This window comes from Giraffa tippelskirchi, chromosome 7 (genome assembly GCF_054371585.1).
Source record: "Giraffa tippelskirchi isolate mGirTip1 chromosome 7, T2T-mGirTip1v1.2.pri, whole genome shotgun sequence".
Lineage (NCBI taxonomy): Eukaryota > Metazoa > Chordata > Mammalia > Artiodactyla > Giraffidae > Giraffa > Giraffa tippelskirchi.
Window position 1 is genome coordinate 155,018,366 of NC_137281.1, and position 19,520 is coordinate 155,037,885.

The window sequence follows — 19,520 nt, forward strand, 5'->3', positions numbered from 1 at the left end:
AAAAATCAGTTTTCAGGACTTCTTGGCAGTCCAGTGGTTAAGACTCCATGTTTTCACTGCTAGGAGCAAAGGTTCAGACCCTGGTTGGGGACCTGAGAGCCCATAAGCCTTGTGCACGCCTTCTCCCCAAAAAATCAGTCTTCACCATCCATTCACTAAAGCAGTGTCATGTGTGCCACTAACATTTGCATGAAAAATAACCCAAAGTAGTATTATTTTAAAACAAAAGAAGGTCCCTACGGAATAGTAAAATTCATAGTTCTTTACTTAAAGGGAGCAATTTTGAACAGATACACATAATATTATGTTGACTTTCCAAGTCCATGCTTCTTTTCATTTATGAGAAGAAAAGAGTACTTTTCTATTACCATGACCAGCAATTAGATCATTTTTATTAGTCCATCAATAATGATGGGGTAATTGAGTATCACTTTGAGACAATCTACAGTCCATCAAAGAATCAAGAGAAAAGCTAGCAAATTGCAGACACTTATAGTCTTTTCTTTAAGTAAGCCATTTAGTGAGAGTGTGCATTAAACTCCAACTCCCATCATTTGTAGAATCAACTGGCTTATCCACTAAGAAAAAAAAAAGTCCTCAAAATACTTTAGCATTTTCTGTTTCCCTAAATAGTTGGCAATACATCAGAATGCATTCCCTCAAAACCTTTCTCCTCCTTTGTTTTTCTTTTTGCTTGAAAAGTTGACACAAAAGATCTTTCTGAGTACTTTTGTCCAAACTGCATGTATGACCATCACAGGGTGATACCATTTTCTTTAAGACACATTGCCCTGGGCAAGTCAATGGAAGTTTGAATGAAAAAAAAAAAAAAAAGAAAAATCAACAAAAAGATTGGTTTGGAAATCAAATCTATCGAAAATATACACAAAAGGGTGATGTTCTGTCTTTCTTTTGTTCCTTGCTCTCATAAAATTAAGAATTGCTAAGTGAACTGCGTAAAGAAAAAAAAGAAAAAAAGAACACCATCATCTTAGTCTTTAGTAGCTCTTTCCCATTAATAAATTACTTTTTATTCTATGTGCAATTTTATTTGTAAGTAATTTTTAGTGTAGTATAGTTGCCTTACAATATTGGGTTAGTTTCTACTGTACACTAAAATGAATCAGCCACACACATACATGTACCCCTTCACTTCTGGATTTCCTTATCGTTCAGGTCACCACAGGGCAGTGAGTTCCCTGTGCTATACAGTATGCTGTTGTTAGTTATCTATTGCAAATGTGGTATCAATAGTGTACATATGTCAATCTAGAAAAATGGTGTAGATGATCTTATCTGAAAGCAGAAACAGAGCTACAGTCCTAGAGAACTAATATATGGATACCAAGGGGAAAGACAGTGGGACGCAGGGGAGAGGAATTGGGAGATGGGATCGTTCCATTAATAAATTCTTATAAACTCCAAAGAAAGTGAAAACAAAACTAAAGCTTGAATTGAAAGACAGGATCAGTTCAGTCGCTCAATCATGTCCAACTCCTTGCGACACCATGAACCGCAGCACGCCAGGCCTCCCTGTCCATCACCAACTCCCGGAGTCCACCCAAACCCATGTCCATTGAGTTGGTGATGCCATCCAACCATCTCATCCTCTGTAGGCCCCTTCTCTTCCCACCTTCAATCTTTCCCAGCGTCAGGGTCTTTTCAAATGAGTCAGCTCTTCGCATCAGGTGGCCAAATATTGGAGTTTCAGCTTCAGCATCAGTCCTTCCAATGAACACCCAGGACTGATCTCCTTTAGGATGGACTGGTTGGATCTCCTTGCAAGGGACTCTCAAGAGTCTTCTCCAACACCACAGTTCAAAAGCATCAATTCTTCAGTGCTCAGCTTTATTTATAGTCAAGCTGTCACATCCATACATGACCACTGGAAAAACCATAGCCTTGACTAGACGGACCTTTGTTGATAAAGTAATGTCTCTGCTTTTTAACAACTGAACCATTAATATCTACACTGCTTTTGACTTTCCGTTTTTTCCTCTCTTGGAAAGTGATTAAATCTATTAGTGTTTAGTACTTTGTGTATATCACAAATGACAGCCTGTAAATATATTAACTGATGTGTGTCTCATGGACAACAGAGACCCCTAAGTTTTTTCTATGATGCTTAGCCTGTGTGTACTGCTCAGGTGAAAGAAGTGAAGTTGTGAAGCTGAGTCAGTAAGAAGAGTTCAAGGCCAGGCTCCAGTTTCCTCTGCTAGACCATTCAGATTCATTCTCTTCTGATCTTTTCATCATTCTACCTTCATCCTTCTCGCAAACAAACGCTAGCATCATTTGCTCTTCATCCTGCTACGAAACACAGAACTCATGTTTCATTTGAGTTACTCAGAAAATGGCTTACTCAAAGAAAAGACTGTAAGTGTCTGCAATTTACTAGCAGACTAGTGATAATTGTATTTTTGGTCTGTCCATTCTTCAAGTAAGCAACACAAATTTCATGAAATCTTTTTTTTACTAGCAATTCCTTTCTGTTTAATGTTATCTGTTCCTATCTTCCCTTCATCCTATCCCTGCCTAAAGCTAAACTGCATATTTTCTGATCTTCCTTAATTGTGAATTAATTTGTCTTCACAGAATATACCAAACTGTTTCTGTCAGTTAAACAACTTAACCATAACCAGACATCTCAGACAAGGTTCCTAGCCTGTCACAATGCAGGCTAGTTTTCAGTATAAATTTAGATGAGACACTAAATCTCTGAATTTCTGGGTTCTCATTTGAAAAATGATTTTTAAGATTTACCTTATGTGTAGAAGAACATACATGATGCCCAGTGGTGATTGTTATTCTACTCATCCGTGCCTCCTTCTTCTGGACAAATAGGTATAAATTCCTATGCCTTTCACTGGAAGCACTGTGGAAAGGAATGGCATCCCACTCCAGTATTCTTGTCTGGGAAATCCAGTGGACAGAGGTGCCTGACAGGCAACAGTCCACGAGGTCACAAAGAGTTGGACCCAACCAAGCGACTGAGCACACACATACATTAGGGATAAGGAAAGCTCTGAGCGAAAGTTCTTGCAAAGGCACTGTGATGTCACATTTCTGGACATGGAATTCATAGAATATAATGAGACATTAGGGGAAGGCAATGGCACCCCACTCCAGTACTCTTGCCTGGAAAATCCCACGGATGGAGGAGCCTGGTAGGCTGCAAGTCCGTGGGGGTGGTTATGAGTCGGACACGACTGAGTGACTTCACTTTCACTTTTCACTTTCATGCACTAGAGAAGGAAATGGCAACTCACTCCAGTGTTCTTGCCTGGAGAATCCCAGACACAGGGGAGCCTGGCGGGCTGCTGTCTTTGGGGTCGCACAGAGTTGGACACGACTGAAGCGACTCAGCAGCAGCAGCAGCAGCAACAATGAGACATTGTTTCTTTGTTTTCTGCATAATTTTTAAAATCAGTTATTAGGATGCTGGAGGAAACAGACTTACATGAAAGAATCCAGTTCATCCCCTAGACTCCTTTTCTCTCTACCCCAACCATGTGGGGCTTCCTTCCTGTAAATAGAACCCATACCGTATGCTGTTGCATTGAGGTATTGCAAGAACTCTTCTTCTTTCCTTTTGTCCATTCCTCAGAAACATCATGGCTCACACTTTCTTTATTTTCTCATTATTTAAGCTCTTCATTTTATTAATATGTACTATGATGTACTCTCTTATTATTATGTACTATATTATCATGCCTTTACTTTAAAATCACTACAGCATTCCCCTCTTTTATCACTGGTAGCATTTCTCCCTTTTTTTCATGATGTCTATTGTACTGTTGATTTTGTGTATTGCCTAGCTGCCATGCTGGCATATCAGCTCCATTCATGGAGGGTTTTAAGTTTGTGTTGTGATTAGAAAAGGTCTGAACATGTTAGATGCTTAGTAACAACATGTGGACTATACAAACAAATTAGATATATCTAACTAAACAACTTGACTTACTAAGGAAAATTCTTCTAGGACTAGGAATCTTAACTGCAGCCTTTCAGATTCAACTAAACTCAATAACTTGGAGAAGGAAATGGTGACCCACTCCAGTATTCTTGCTTGGGAATTCCCATGGACAGAGGAGCCTGGCAGGCTACCTACAGGTCATGGGGTTGCAATGAGTTGGACATGTTAGTGACTAAACAACAACATCACAAACTCAATGGATTGCTTCAAACACTTCCAATAAACAAAAATGAAGCATTGAACACATACTGCCTGATGAATATTTTTCTTCTTCCAAAGATCAAAAATTTGAATTTAGTTTAATTTAAAAGCCCTTAAGTAATATGAACATACAACTAAAAATATTTCTGCTAGCTTATAATAGAGAGGGGATCTGCCAGTTTAATTCACCAAAGAAGCAAATAGACCAGTTAAAAATTAGTGTGTTCTCATTATAGATTTGTTGTCTACTTTTGATTCTATTCTATGGTTATATATCTATTTCTTCAGGTATAAGAGTTAAGGAAAATACCCACACCAAAATCCCCATTGTTTTTCTCTAGATAACACTTATTTTTCATGATAAAAATGATCTCTAAAGATTTTTTATATTCATTTATGCCTGTACATTTTGAAAATTGTTTGGTTTGATTTTTTTCTTAAAAAATCATTCTGCCTGTAATGGCACTGTTGCTAATGGGATCTTCACACTAATTCCATGCACACAAGGAGAAGAATGAAATGGAAATAATGACTCATGATGGTAATTTGTAGCTCAATGTGAAATCTCTTGGCAGGATGTGTGTTCCTGTATCCCATAAACAGAGTTAAAAGCTGCATTGTACTAATATCCAGAGGGACCTAACTAATGTATCAGCAAATTATAATAAAAGGAAAAATGGAAAAAAAAAAAAAGGCTAATACTGGGAGCTAAGAATCACAGAAATCAGAGGAGAAGTGCCCGTTATATGTTGGTTTCTAGACTAATGGGTGCTAGAGCTAGCTAACAATAGGCAAATTACTTGAATATAGTAATAAATGAATTTTGAAAGCAAATTAATCTAAATAACACTTTTAAGCTTGAGTCACTTACCATTAAGTGTAGTACATTGTACATTTTGATGCCCTGTGGTTTCCTCAGTTACTAGAGATGTAAAGTGCTTAAAATCAGTAGGACATATTGGTCTCATTGTGCTTCTAATCCATGACTAAAGAAGCTGATGGCATTAATATTAAAAATAAAATTATATTTATTCATTCAGCATGGTACTGTGTACAGGTGTGAACAGAATGTGTCTGAAGCACATGAACAGAAAAGATGGAAATATAATGTTAAATATCACAATGGTATTTATTATTCTTCCCCAGGCTCATAACTCATGCTATGTTGCAAATAAGGATGCTCACGCATTCCTTGTTTGAGGAAACATGCTCAGATTGTATTGGTCACAACTCTGGCTGGAGAACTGGGCTGATGGTAGATGCACTCTTTTTTCCTATAAATCATGCACATTCTCACATATAGCTTCCTTTCACCATTTTTCATCCTTGCAGTCATTAAAATGAAAGTGAAGTTGCTCAGTCACGTCCAACTCTTTGCAACCTCGTGGACTGTAGTCTTCCAGGCTTCTCTGCTCATGGGATTCTCCATGCAAGGGTACTGGAGTGGGTTGCCATGCCCTCCTCCAGAGGATCTTCCTGACCCAGAGATCAAATCTTCATCTCCAATGTCTCCTGAATTGCAGGCAGATTCTTTACCACTGAGTCACAGGGGAAGCCACAGTGTATGCACAGAGTTTGAAAATACAGTATTCTTGTTATAATATAGTTTATTTATATAAATTAATTATTTCAATAATACTTGCTCTGTGCTTTCTGCATTCCAAATACTTATGTAGGTTTCTGGAAATAAGACAGCAACCAAACTAGATACAGCCTCTGCTTTCATGGTATAGGCATTCCAGAACAAGTGAGACCTATGTCAAGTGATGCTAAAAATTACAGCATGCGAAGGGGAATAATGAGTGTCCATAGTAGAGCATAGCAGAAGGAGTAGAATAGATATTTTATAAAAATTTTTCAGGTAAAATTTCTCTGAATAGGTGACATTTAAGCCAACTTTCAGAGAAAAAAAGTTGGAAATTCTGAAATTTTGGAAAGGCTCATATAAATGTATAAAATGAAATGAATTCAGAAAGTCAAAAAATTAAAATTAACCATTCTTCAATTACTTTTAAAACACTTTTGGATTAACATCAAGTGCTTTAGGAAACATTTTATAAATAATATTTGTGATTTTATAAAATTTTTACTTTTATAAATAATATATCATTGACAGTTTCTTTTTCCACTTCTAATAATAATTTTATTTTAAAAAAATCTGGAATGTATGCTAAACTATTAACACTGTATGGCTCTTGAAGGCAGAATGATGAGAAACTTTTGCATTGTGTTTTTTACATTTTTATATTACTGAATATTTTAAATCAGAGAACTCATAAGGCTTGAAAATATTCTTCTGCAGGGTAATCACCAATGGCTCTGCAGTATTCCATTATACGGCTAATTAGTGAAAATGAAATTTATTTTATTAAGCCACTGTTATTGGATATTTAATCTCTCCAGATTTTTGGTGAATAATTAGATTTTAATGATTTTCATGACAAATATATAATATACCAGCTACATTATAAGCCAATTAGAATTTCATGGACAAGCCTGGCAATATACAGTTTTGTATTCTATGGGAAAATTGTATTGTGCATTCCAAACCATTTATATAAAGAGTAACATTTGGAGCATAATCCATGTGCTAATTGTGTGCCTTCTCTACAGTTAAATAGTTTTACAACTTGAGCTGCTCCTGTGTGTTGCTAGACAGTATGGAAGCGATATTTGTTCACACTTAAGTGGCCAGGTGACTTGGGCATCATATGGAAGCAAGAGTTATTTTTCCTTAGAACAATTTATAGCACTAATAAAAAATGTGGACACTCAAACCACCTTCTGGCGGTGAGATGGAGGGTTCAACTGAAAAAACATATCAAATAAGTCCATGATTGAGGAAACTATATAATATGCGAGTCTCAGGGTACTAGGCAACATTCTGTGATAACTAGCCCTTCGCCTAGGCTGGATTTGATTGCTCATCTTTGTGTTCAGAGATGTCTGGAACTATTTTCACACTATGCTTATCACACTGCACTGAGACTTCTCTGCTTCAGGGTCTATCAGTTATCTGCCAGCTTCTTAAAATTGGCGACCACATATTTTCTCTGTGAAATCACTACATGTTAGCCCAGGGTCGAGCTCATGCTGTCTCCTCAAGAGATGATTGTTGACCTGAAATAAGACTGCTTGAGGGATGTCATGGGAGACGGTATGAATACTGATGTTAGAATACTGTAGATACTTGCCCAGGCGAAAGCAAAATTTGAATAAAAAAAAAAAAAGAAAAATAAAGATAGAATGGCATCACCAGGTCTGGAGAAATGCATTCTCTACACTCACAGTGGAATTCCCTTCAGTACCCAGGACCACAGACAGAGTGCTGGAATTATGCCTGCAACATTGGGAAAAAAAAAAATAAATAAAGTGACCTTTTGTCTCTTCCAACAATAATATCTTCCTTTTTTCCGTGAAGAATAGTCCTATCTTATATATCAGTATTATAATGGGAATGGAGGTTGAGAGGGTCTCTTAATATTAACTTTGCATTTCCAATAGCCATTCTGTGCCCACCATTGGTATGAACTGATTTTTCAGATTTCTTTATCACCTTTAATTTGTCCAGATAGAAGTAGTAAGAATGGTGAAAGGGGATGAGGGAGAAAATGGAAAGTTTGGGGCACTAACTGAGTGAAATCTCTTTTATATTTTACTACCTAAGGGAACCATAGAGCTTCCAGGTGGCTCAGTGGCAAAGAATGCAACTGCCAGTGCAGGAGAGGCAGAAGACTTGGGACTGATCACTGGGTCGGGAAGATAGTCTGAAGTAGAAAATGGTAACCCAATCCAGCATTCTTGCCTGGAAATCCCATAGACAGAGGAGCCTAGCAGGCTATAGTGTATGTAGCTGCAAAGAGCTGGACGTGACCGAACACGTTAGCACACAAGGAAACCATGAGAATAAAACTCTCAGAATTCAAGTTCAGTCAAGAAGTTGCCAGTCCCCATGGCGATGGTCTGAAATGCATCGCTGTGTTTGCACAGGGACCATGTTTCTCAAGGACTTTTGTTGTTCAGTTGCTAAGTCACGCCTGATTCTTTGTGACCCCATGGACTGTAGCATGTCAGGCTCCTCTGTCCTCCACTGTCTCCCAGAGTTTGCTCAGATCCGTGTCCATTGAGTCAGTGATGCTGTCTAACCATCTCATCCTCCGCTGTCCCTTTCTGTTTTTGCCTTCAATCTTTCCCAGCATTGGAGCCTAGATGACCCCCAGTGAATGTTTGAACATGGTAGAGGCAAAAACAGTCCAGGAAGATGAGAAATTCTTCCAAGAGACTTTGGCTTGACGAATCCCCAGTGACATTTTTGTGCTTTCCTTAGACTTCACAGCAGCTTAAGGAGGTTTCAATCCATCTTCTTTCCTTCCCTCTCTCTTTCATTCAGGGTCAGACCTGCACATGATCTGATAGCTCTTTCAGCCTTTCTGATTCCCTTGCCATTCCCTTTCACTGGAAAGGAAATTATTATTTCTCATAATAACATTCTTGTACACCTAACCCTCTCTGGCAAAGACTCAAGTAACAAAGTATCGCTGGGTGCTATAATCACTTATATTATATTTTACATCTCAATCTATGTACCAATCATCCATCTATCCATCAATCTATGTAGTTGTTTAAATGTATCCACTGACTAGATTGTAAATATCTTGACAATGCCTGGTTTATCATATGCAGCAATTATTCAAAGCTGTGTATTAGTTTTCTAGAGCTTCCATAACAAAGTACTACAAACTGGGTGGCTTAAAACAACAGACGCGTACTCTTTGGTTTTGGAGGCTAGATGTCTGAAATTCAGAAGTCAGCAGAGCCACAACCTATCAGAAAGTTCAGAGAATTCTTCTTTGCTCTTTCCTGGTTTTGTTGGTTTCCAGCAATCGCTGGTATTCCTTGGCTTGGAGATTCCTCATTCTAATCTCTGCCTCTGTCTCCATATGGTCTCTCTCATGTCTCCTATCTCTATTTCTAAATTTCCCCCATTTTATAAAGTTCATGGCCATTGGATTAACACTTACCCTAATCCAAAGTAACCTCATTTTAGCTTCATTGCATAAGTAAAGTTCTTATTTCCAAGTAAGATCATATTCACAAATACCATCAATTATTGTGTGAATGTATCTTTAGGGGATACAGCTCCAGCCACCATGTTGTGTGACTTGGTTTTACCACTATTGCTGGTGTTGCCCCAACTACTACAGCTGGCCCAGATATCTCAAGAAATCTCTGCTACTCTGTTGCTAACAGCTCACTTTCTCAGTTGAGCCTGGTGACCCCAAAGTACCCCAAAATGAAAACTAATCACTTTTAATTCAGACTAAACAAACATCTATTCTATTCAAACACAGCATGTATAACAGGTTGACATGTTAAACTGACAGTGAAATTAATATGTCCTTTCGAAACTCATCAGCTATGGGATTCTCTCTCTCTACTTTTGTGCATGATCTCTGCAAACATGAGGCACACAAGAGGATAGCTGATCTGTTTTCATGACACTCTCCTTTTGTTGCTCCCATTTCTGAGTCTTATCAGTAGGGTTTAATAAAAAAGATATCCAGAGCTTTAAGGTACAAAGGGATTCATGAGGCTGGGACAATAGATTTCTATGGCTCATGGACCACACATAGTATTATTCTAGGCATCAAGAACGATGACCTTTATTATAGGTCGTGTTAGTCGCTCAGCTGTGTTCAACTCTTTGCAACCCCATGGACTGTACTTTCTAGGATCCCCTGTCCATGGATTCTCCAGACAAGAATACTAGAATGTAGCCATTCCCTTCTCCAGGATATCTTCCCAACCAAAGGATCAAACCTGTGTCTTCCACATTGCAGGCAAATTCTTTACCATCTGAGCCACCAGGAAAGCCAAAACGATTGATTACTGATGTGTGCTCAGTCGTGTCCAACTCTTTGCAACCCTATGGGCTGGAGCCTGCCAAGTTCCTCTGTCCAAGACTTGGACTTGAGTCCAAGTCTCCTGTATCTCCTTGCATTGGCAGGCAGATTCTTTACCACTGAGCCACCTGGGAAGCCCACATAATCATTCTAGTCCAACACACTGTGGTGCCTTTGCAAGGATTGGGGCAACATGTACACATAAGGGTGATAAGTGTTAAACTTACAAAGAGAAAAAAACAGGTAATTCAGTCATATTGGACTTTATACTTTAACACATATGTCAGTATCTATATGTCTGTAATTATATCATGGAGAAGTCTTCTGTCACATGAAAGATATCATGCTAATTGTTAAAATACAAAGAGAAGAAGCTACATGTTAATTTTAAATCCCTGCTACATGACAGGCACTGATCTTGGTAGGTCTGTCATGATTACTTCTCTATTCCTGATGTTTCAACTATGTCTGGCACATAGAAGCTGTCCAAAAAAGAAAAAATGTGCTGAATGACTGACTGACATAGTGCTGTGTAAAGACAGGTGACAGCAACTGACTGCCTAGGGGAATCAGGAGAGATTGACTTTGAACTTGACCATGAAGAGCTCATTTCTTCAACAAAGGAATGTTTGAGGTCTGCATGAGTGCCCAGTCATTAAGGTGTGTCCCACTCTGTGACCCAATGGACTGTAGCCCACCAAGCTCCTCTATCCACGGGATTTAAAAAGAAAGAATATTGGAGTGGTTTGCCATTTCTGATTCCAGGATATTAGAAGTCTACTATGCACTAAATCCTACATTATAAGTAAGCAGTTATTCATCAGATTAAGGTGTTTCATATATCAAACAACATGAGAAGACTCTCATAAGAGCTGGGAGGATGACTTGCAGAGTAAACACTATTGAAATTCAGATAATGAAAGCTAGATTAATGAAAGCAGGCTAGATTAATCAAGGAATGTTTACCTAGAATTGAGTGAGACTTCTCTCTCTCCTACCACTGAAGGAAGGAGGAATTTAAATAGTGTAAAGATTAGACACCCATACAGTAAGGGACACAGAGGTTGGAGTGCATAAATTTGACTCGAGTCAGCAATGCCTCACTAAGTGTCCTGACGTGCTTTGTTTGTGTAGTCACATGGTGGGAGGTATGGTTGAAATTTATCCTAAGTGGGCCCTGGAAGCCTGCAAGGGCCAGGTTCTCAAGGAGGTTCTTGATGTGCGCCTGTTAGAAGTGCCCCTGAAACTCAGTCTCTTCCATGTTCACAAGGAAGTCATTAGCCACCATCCATCCTATTTAAAACTTAGTTTATCCTCTCTATTAAGAAAGATGAAAGATGGATTGAGCTTTACTCTTTATTCTCCTGGACTCGAATTTTTGAAAAAAAAAAAAATCAGGAATAATTTTATAAGACACTTTACTCTTTTACACAAAAATTCATATATATAGGTATGAAGACATAGAGATAGATACAGAGCTGGAGACAGATCTCCCAAAGCACCATTTCCAAAACAACTCAGAGAATTCTATAGCTAGAAAAGAAATGTTAAGTTATGTAGTTACGGGGGCTTCCCCGGTGGCTCACGGTAAAGATCCCACCTGCCAATGCAGGAGACGAGACACGGGTTTCATCCCTGAGCTCAGAAGATCCTTCATGCTGCAGAGCTGCTAAGCCCATGTGCCAAAACTATTGAACCTGTGCTCTAGAGCCTGGGAGCCAGAACTACTGAGCCCCTGCACTGTGACTACTGAAGCCTGAGTGCCCTAGAGCCCGTGTCCTGAAACAAGAGGAGCCACCGCAACGAGAAGCCTCCCACCACAACAGGAAAGCGGCGTACACCCTTCCTTTTACTTGCCTCTGTTTATACATACTCATGTAAACATAGAGTACATATTTATATATACAATATTTATTTTAAATATATAATAGGTATATATACACACATGTGTATCTATACTCTGTGTGTGTTTATATTAGTATAATATGTATATGAATGTGTATAAAAAAGGAGAGGCAAGTGAAAAGCAAGGGTATTAACAATTTTTCAAGATGAATCACCTATGCAAATCTAAGCTGATCTGGATTTAAATTAATATTTTTTTTCCCTTTTCTTTATTTCTTCCCTTCTTTCTCTCTCAAGGTCCAAATCCTCTGTTTAGTTATTTAAGAAAGAAAATGTTAAATTCCCATAAATTTAAATACGAGGGGAGAGTTATCATAATACTTTATCTTCCCGGCCGAGAAATATGACTATGCTAGCACTACTGCACAGGCCTGGCTGGTTTGCAACAGCCAAACAAGTTCCACATGTCTTTATTGCTTCATGTTCTGTCAAATATTTCTGGATTTCCTTATAAGCTGCTGAACTGGCACAGATGCCTGGGTATTCAAAATGGTTTTTGATTTCTTCATGGAGACTAACGGATTTAAATACCCAGGACTGGCTTGAATACTGTGGACTTGTTATCTAAGATCACCGGCTGGCACATTGAGAAGTGGTGAAGTGGCACTGCCCTTTGGAAGAGTGTAAGTGCCCAGGTCTCCTCTGGGCAGCAAATCCCCAAAGTCATGTGCACATCTCAGTGACATAGCAATTAAGTTCAGAGTGTTTTTTAAGGAGAAGAAGAATTAGAGAAATATAAATAAAACTTTTGGTATTTTGCAGAGGAAACATTATGAATGAGTACCTTGACGGTATCATGGTAGAAATCATATCCACACAAAACTTCTACGTTATTTTTTCTTTGCAAAAATATATATCAAAAAAAGAATAGGATTCAGACTCATACTTCATTAAAACAATGAGACACCATCTGTTAGAGTTTATTAGCTCATGAGAAGAAATTTTATTTTAAAATGTGTTTTGCTGTTGATAATAAAAATGTCAACAATATTAAAAGAGTAATCGTTAAACAAGGCTTTCAGTGACTAATTAATTTCAAAAGATCAAATGATGTTTCTTTCTCCTGTTAGATAACCTAAGTACCTCATTGTCTGTCAAATTCTAAAAAGGTTGCTGGCAAATTACTGTAGTTCTCCACCTGCCAATTAAATAAAAGTAACTTTTCAGGGTGATACAGTTTCTGTGGCCATAGGTTATCATACCTGAAGAAATAACACATCTACAGTGTTTTCCACAGAACATTAATTTGTGCCCTATTTGTAGAAGAAAGAAAATGAAGAACTATAACTCAAGTGAGATGAGTCCTTGAGACATAAAGAGATTGAGTATTCCACTCTCTTTGCTCAGGCAAACCTCAGTTTTCTTAAGTGAAAGGTAGAATCTCTACTTAGTACTCAGCACGTTAAAAGATTGCCATGATGAAGGAAAATGCTTAAATACGTATTTTGCTAGCATACATATTTTTCAGGGAGTGAGAAAATGTTTAAAAATGACAGGTTTGTTTTTGTTTTTATCACTAAGTCATGTCCAACTCTTTTGGGACCCCGTGGATATATAGCCAATCAGGCTCCTCTGTCCATGGGATTTCCCAGGCAAGGATACTGGAGCGGGTTGCCATTTCCTTCTCCAGGGGATCTTCCCAACCCAGGAATCAAGCTCACATCCCCTGCATTGGCAGGAGGATTCCTTACCACTGAGCCATGAGGGAAACCCAGACATGACAAGAGCTGATTACTGAGTCTCTGAGCACCCTGTTGCCCATAGGTTTTCCACATGTACTTTATCACTTCTAATATTCGCAACAAGAATTAATATTCCTAATCAGGAGAAGTGTTTATTGTCCTCATCTTATAGATGTCGAAACTGAGTCACAGATTAAGCTATTTCTGAACTGTGTAAGAGTTCAAACCTAGCTCTTTCTAGTGCCAAAAGCAATACTTTTTTGACATGCTATGCAACCACAGAGCATAAATACTAGTGAAAAGTGAATCAGTCAGTTCAGTTCAGTCACTCAGTCGTGTCCAACTCTTTGCAACCCCGTGGACTGCAACACGCCAGGCCTCCCTGTCCATCACCAACCCCCAGATTTTAGCTCAAACTCATTTCAGTTGAGTCGGTGATACCATCCAACCATCTTATCCTTTGTCGTCCCCTTCTCCTCCCGCCTTCAATCTTTCCCAGCATAAGGGTCTTTTCAAATGAGTCGATTCTTTGCATCAGGTGGCCAAAGCAATGGAGTTTCAGCTTCAGCATCAGTCCTTCCAATGATATTCAGGACTGATTTCCTTTAGAATGGACTAGTTGGATCTCCTTGCAGTCCAAGGGACTCTCAAGAGTCTCCTCCAACACCCCAGCTCAAAAGCATCACTAATAATATGGCTAGAATATTCTCCCTGAAACCAAGCTGTATTAGGTTGGACTGGATTGACCAAATGTAATTATTTGAGAGTCATGTACATATAACCTAAAGCAAACAGTAATGACAGAAACAGTAGATGAGTTTTCCATGGTTTAAGCTTTTTTTTTTTTGAAAGGGAACACATGAAAAAAATAAACTCATTGTTTAACTTGGTCAGAATCAGTGAATAAGTCATTAGTCCAGTGATATAAAAATCTCAGTTTTGAACTCTTAAATTTTTAATTTAAAGATTCAACTTTTATTTTGTTGTTTTTTATATTATCATGATGATATTTAAATAATTGTTGACTTTCTAAAATGCAATTTGTGAAGTATCTTCCTCAACACTGTGATACAGCAGGGCATAACCAAATGTATGCCAGGCTGGTTTTGACACTGAAAAGAGCTAGGTTTGAATTCTTTCTTAAATGACTTGTGACTTAATTTGTGACTCAGTTTCCTCATCCATAAGATGGGAACAATACCATTCATCTGATATTCTAGGAAGACAAAGAAGTTAGTCATGGACAAAGATCTTAGATTTTATTTTAGTATATGTGCTTTTTCTGTATAATGCTAAATCCATATCGTCATATTGTATATATCTAATCATGACACAAATTGTTCAGTTCACTCAACTTCTGAATATTTTGTTGACAATTTAGCTTATACTAGCCTCACATTAGGACAGAAAGAAAAATACGCCGTGCCTTGAGAAACTCCTGCAATGTTACAAAAACATGAAAATGGCAGAAGTTGTAAGTTAACTTTGAAAGTATGCTGATAAACTTTGAATTATTTATCTTTGAAATTTAAAACATGTGTGCATAGCTGCTTGTTGGACAACTGCTCTAAATCTTCAGTCTAGTATCACTGAGCACTGCCTTTGGTGATTCAGAGAAATTAAAAGGTAAGATTTCTGCTTACTGGAAATAAGTCATGAACTGGCTTTGCATGTCTCTATTTTGGTCTGGCATACACATTTACTGGAAGATCTAATAGTAACCTCTGAAGAAATTCAGAATAAGGAAATAATGTGATATTATTATTTCCACTTCAGAAATTGGTCTAAATGGCATGATAATGATAACTTGTTGAAGCCATTAGCTTACGTGTGTGTGTGTGTGCACATGAGTACAGACACATTATATTTATCAGTATGTGATGCATTAGTATATGTTGCAAGGATACACACATGTATGCATTTCTGAATACCAGGTACTATATATTATATCTATATGAGGAGAAAACAAAAAAAGTGTCTAACCTTTTGAAAATTTGGACAAATTAGAAGCTAGATACAGTTTAAAAATTTAAATAGAAGTGATTTTACTTGTTTCGGGTTTGATTCATTCATTTAGTCACTAGGTCACATCTAACCCTTTTGTGGCCCCATGAACTATAGCTCTCCAGCCTCCTCTGTCCATGGGATTTCCCAGCAAGATTCCTGGAGTGGGTTGTCGCTTCCTTCTCCAGGGGATCGTCCAGACCCAGAGACTGAACTTGTGTCTCATGTCTCCTACATTGGCAGGCGGATTCTTTACCACTGAGCCACCAGGGAAGCGCCCTTCAGTTTTGATATTGGGGTTAAATAATTCCATACTCAGGCTTCCCTGGTGGCTCAGACAGTAAAGAATCTGCCTACAATGCAGTTCTGTACTCAGAATCATGAACACAGTTATATTCAAGGATCTTTCTGCTGCTTAATGGCCCCTTGGTCCCTATCATCACCAATTAGACTATAAGAAGAGTCAAGTGCAGAAAGCCTCTTAACATACAAAATGCTATTTGCCTGACTACTTAGGCTTATTTGGTATAAGCTGAAATTTTGCCCATCATAGAAATAAAAATGTCTAGAAAGTCCACACTCATAGATCTCAAAGTTTCTAAAATAATTGCATACTTTTATTGTGTTTCCTAAAAAAGCTAAGCTTTACACTTATGATCTTTGGTTTCTTTGAGCTCTTGGACCTTTAGAAGTGAACATGCTTGGACAGGAATAATCAACAAGCCATGTCAGGGAAGAAAAGAGCAGGACAAGATGAGAAGGTCATTTCTTTATATGCTCACATCCCAACCATTGTCCTCTGTAATCTTTCTTCTGTGTTTCAACCATGGGACGACTGCTGATAAATTTTAACAGAGTCCTCTGCTTGGATAACCAATTCCAGAGAAAATCAAATTTGTTTAAAATATCCTACAAAAGTCCATCCACAGTTGGATTTCTTGAATTTTATTACAGATTTCTAAGTTTCTTTTCTGAACAAGCAATATCATATAGTTCACTTATCAAAATGAGTTTTCAGGTATGAGAAAAAGTGAAAGTGAAAGTCGTTCAGTCGTGTCCAACTCTTTGTGACCCCTAGGACTACACAGTCCATGGAATTCTCCAGGTCCGAATACTGGAGTGGGCAGCCTACCCCTTCTCCAGTGGATCTTACCAACCCAGGAATCAAACTGGTGTCTCCTGCATTGCGGGTGGATTCTTTACCAGCTGAGATACCAGGGAAAGTCAGTCACAGCAGGACAAGGAGAGAAGGCCTAGACCGAAGATTCAGTTTTATGTTTACCACAAAAATCAAGATCTATCTAATGATTCTTTCCTCAATTTCTGTGAATGTCCCATATTTTAATCCTGGTGCCCATGCAGGAAACGCAGCCACCATTTTTGAGTATCTATTTGCAACATGTACTATGATTATGTATGCTACTAGCAATGTGATTTTGTAATTTTCAGATGTGAAAACAGTGAGACTAAAGTTCATAAGAGAATGGGTTGAAGTCAGCTTATTTGACACTGGGGTCTATGCCTTCCCAAAACAGCAGTTACTCCTTACTATACTAGAGTATCAGACCAATGAAGGACTCAGAAATGATTTCTTCGGCTTTAGAGAAGATAATCTGAAGAAGTGTCTATTGGCAAAGGAATGGGATTCTCAAAGTCAGATAGCTAAACATAAATATATGACTTCTTATTCCTCTGTCGAGTTAACTCTGAATTTTAACCAATTTCAGGATTCAGAACATGTTAATTTTAAAATTTTCTGATCTCTTGAATCAAGATTGCCGGGAGAAATATCAACAACCTCAGATATGAAGAAGACACCACCCTTACGGCAGAAAAAGAAGAGGAATTAAAGAGCCTCTTGATGAAAGTGGAAGAGGAGAGTGAAAAAGTTGGCTTAAAACTCAACATTCAAAAAACTAAGATCATGGCATCCGGTCCCATCACTTCATGGCAGATAGATGGGGAAACAATGGAAACAGTGACTTTATTTTCTTGGGCTCCAAAATCACTGCAGATGATGACTGCAGCCATGAAATTAAAAGATGCTTGCTCCTTGGAAGAAAAACTATGACCAACCTAGACAGCATATTAAAAAACAGAGACATTACCTTACCAACAAAGGTACATATAGTCAAAGCTATGGTTTTTCCAGCAGTCATGTATGGATATGCGAGTTGGACCGTGAAGAAAGCTGAGCACCAAAGAATTGATGCCTTTGAACTGTCATGGTGGCGAAGACTCTTAAGAGTCCCTTGAACTGCAAGGAGATCCTATCAGTCCATCCTAAAGGAAATCAGTCCTGGATATTCATTGGAAGGACTGATGCTGTAGCTGAAGCTCCAATACTTTGGCCAATTGATCCCTGGAAAAACACTGATGCTGGGGAAGATTGAAGGCAGGAGGAGACAGAGACGACAGAGGATAAGATGGTTGGATGGCATCATCAACTCGATGGACATGAGTTTGAGCAAGTTCCAGGAGTTGGTGATGGACAGGGAGGCCTGGTGTGCTGCAGTCCATGGTGTCACAAAGAGTCACACATGACTGAGTGACTGAACTGACTGAAGAGCTCCTGTAGCCTGTGATAAACACTCCAGGAGTCATTGCCTACAAAGTTAGGAGGACTTTATTAAATGTCCTTTACAAATCCTGCCCCCCCACCAGTTCCCACAAAGGGAATACAATAGGCATACACTAAGTGTAATAAATATTGTTTATGTAACATATAATAAAAGCATTTATGATAACTTTGTATAATTTCATTGATATTTAACAAGGGATACATTTAGGAAAAATAATTTCTTGTAATGGCTAACTGCTAATATCTAGTGAGGTCTGAGTTGTGTCATATACATTTCAAGCCCTCAGTATTCTTGTCAGTGGAATGGAAATTGTAGTAGATGCCTCATCTTCATTCCCAGTGCTAGCCTTATATGCCCATTTGACTCGCACTTGATAATCTCCCACTTGATTCTTTTTATAAACAGAAGGGGGGGAATCAAATGCTTTCCAGAAAGTTCATCATATGTTAGCACAATCTCCAGGGCCATGGTCATCAAATTCAGGGTGCTGTGAGAATGCCTGACCATGGAAAAGTCAGCTGACAATTTGTGTGTCTCCATTTTCACCTACATAAAGTAGGTGTGGCAACATCTTTTGTTTGTAGTGTAGGAATTAAATGAAATAAGGGAATTTAAAAATCCCCTAGAGGAGGAAATAGCAACCCACTCCAGTATTCTCGTCTGAAAAATCCCATGGACAGAGGAGCCTGGCAGGCTACAGTCCATGGGATCTCAGACTCAGACACAACCAAACATACACACACTCCATATGAACCCCAAAGCTTAAAATTTGTTTATTTCTTAGTTGTTTAAATGGTTTAAAAAAGACTGAAGAAATTTAAGACTCTTGTCTTTATCCATGTGTATTAGTTTACTGCCAATTCTTCTTTTATGGCTATAATCATTTACATGGTGCTTCTTAACTTTCCCATGACTCAGCTATTTTTCATCTAACTTTGATGTAAAGATTTCTCCCTTTTCTTTTTTTTTTTTTCAGCTATTTGCTATTTTACATATGTTGATTCTCTTTCCAGATCATTAATCAACATGAACTAACCCTCACCAAAATATCTGTGCTATTTTCCCTTGGGTTTCTTGGTGGTTGTTGCTCTTGTCTGCAAGTTCTGAAGAAAGATTGTTTTTCAAGATTCTGTATCCATAGCAACAATAATCAAATTTTCTTCTTAAATTGGAAGAATATCACTATGCATATCTTATGCATCTGTAAATATTGGCTTTATTCTATCTTTCCATTTATTTCTAATTTTGTAACAAAACACTTGGCAAA

At 38.2% G+C, this 19,520-nt stretch overlaps 1 long non-coding RNA gene across 1 annotated transcript; it reads right to left on the reverse strand.

The window, feature by feature from the left end:
• Positions 1–249: 249 nt before the first annotated feature.
• Positions 250–2,915, reverse strand: LOC145512168 (uncharacterized). Its single transcript, XR_014058340.1, has 2 exons — positions 2,764–2,915; positions 250–2,310 (listed from the first exon to the last, which is right to left on the reverse strand). It is a non-coding gene; the product is annotated as an uncharacterized LOC145512168 (long non-coding RNA).
• Between the last annotated feature and the right edge of the window lie 16,605 nt (positions 2,916–19,520).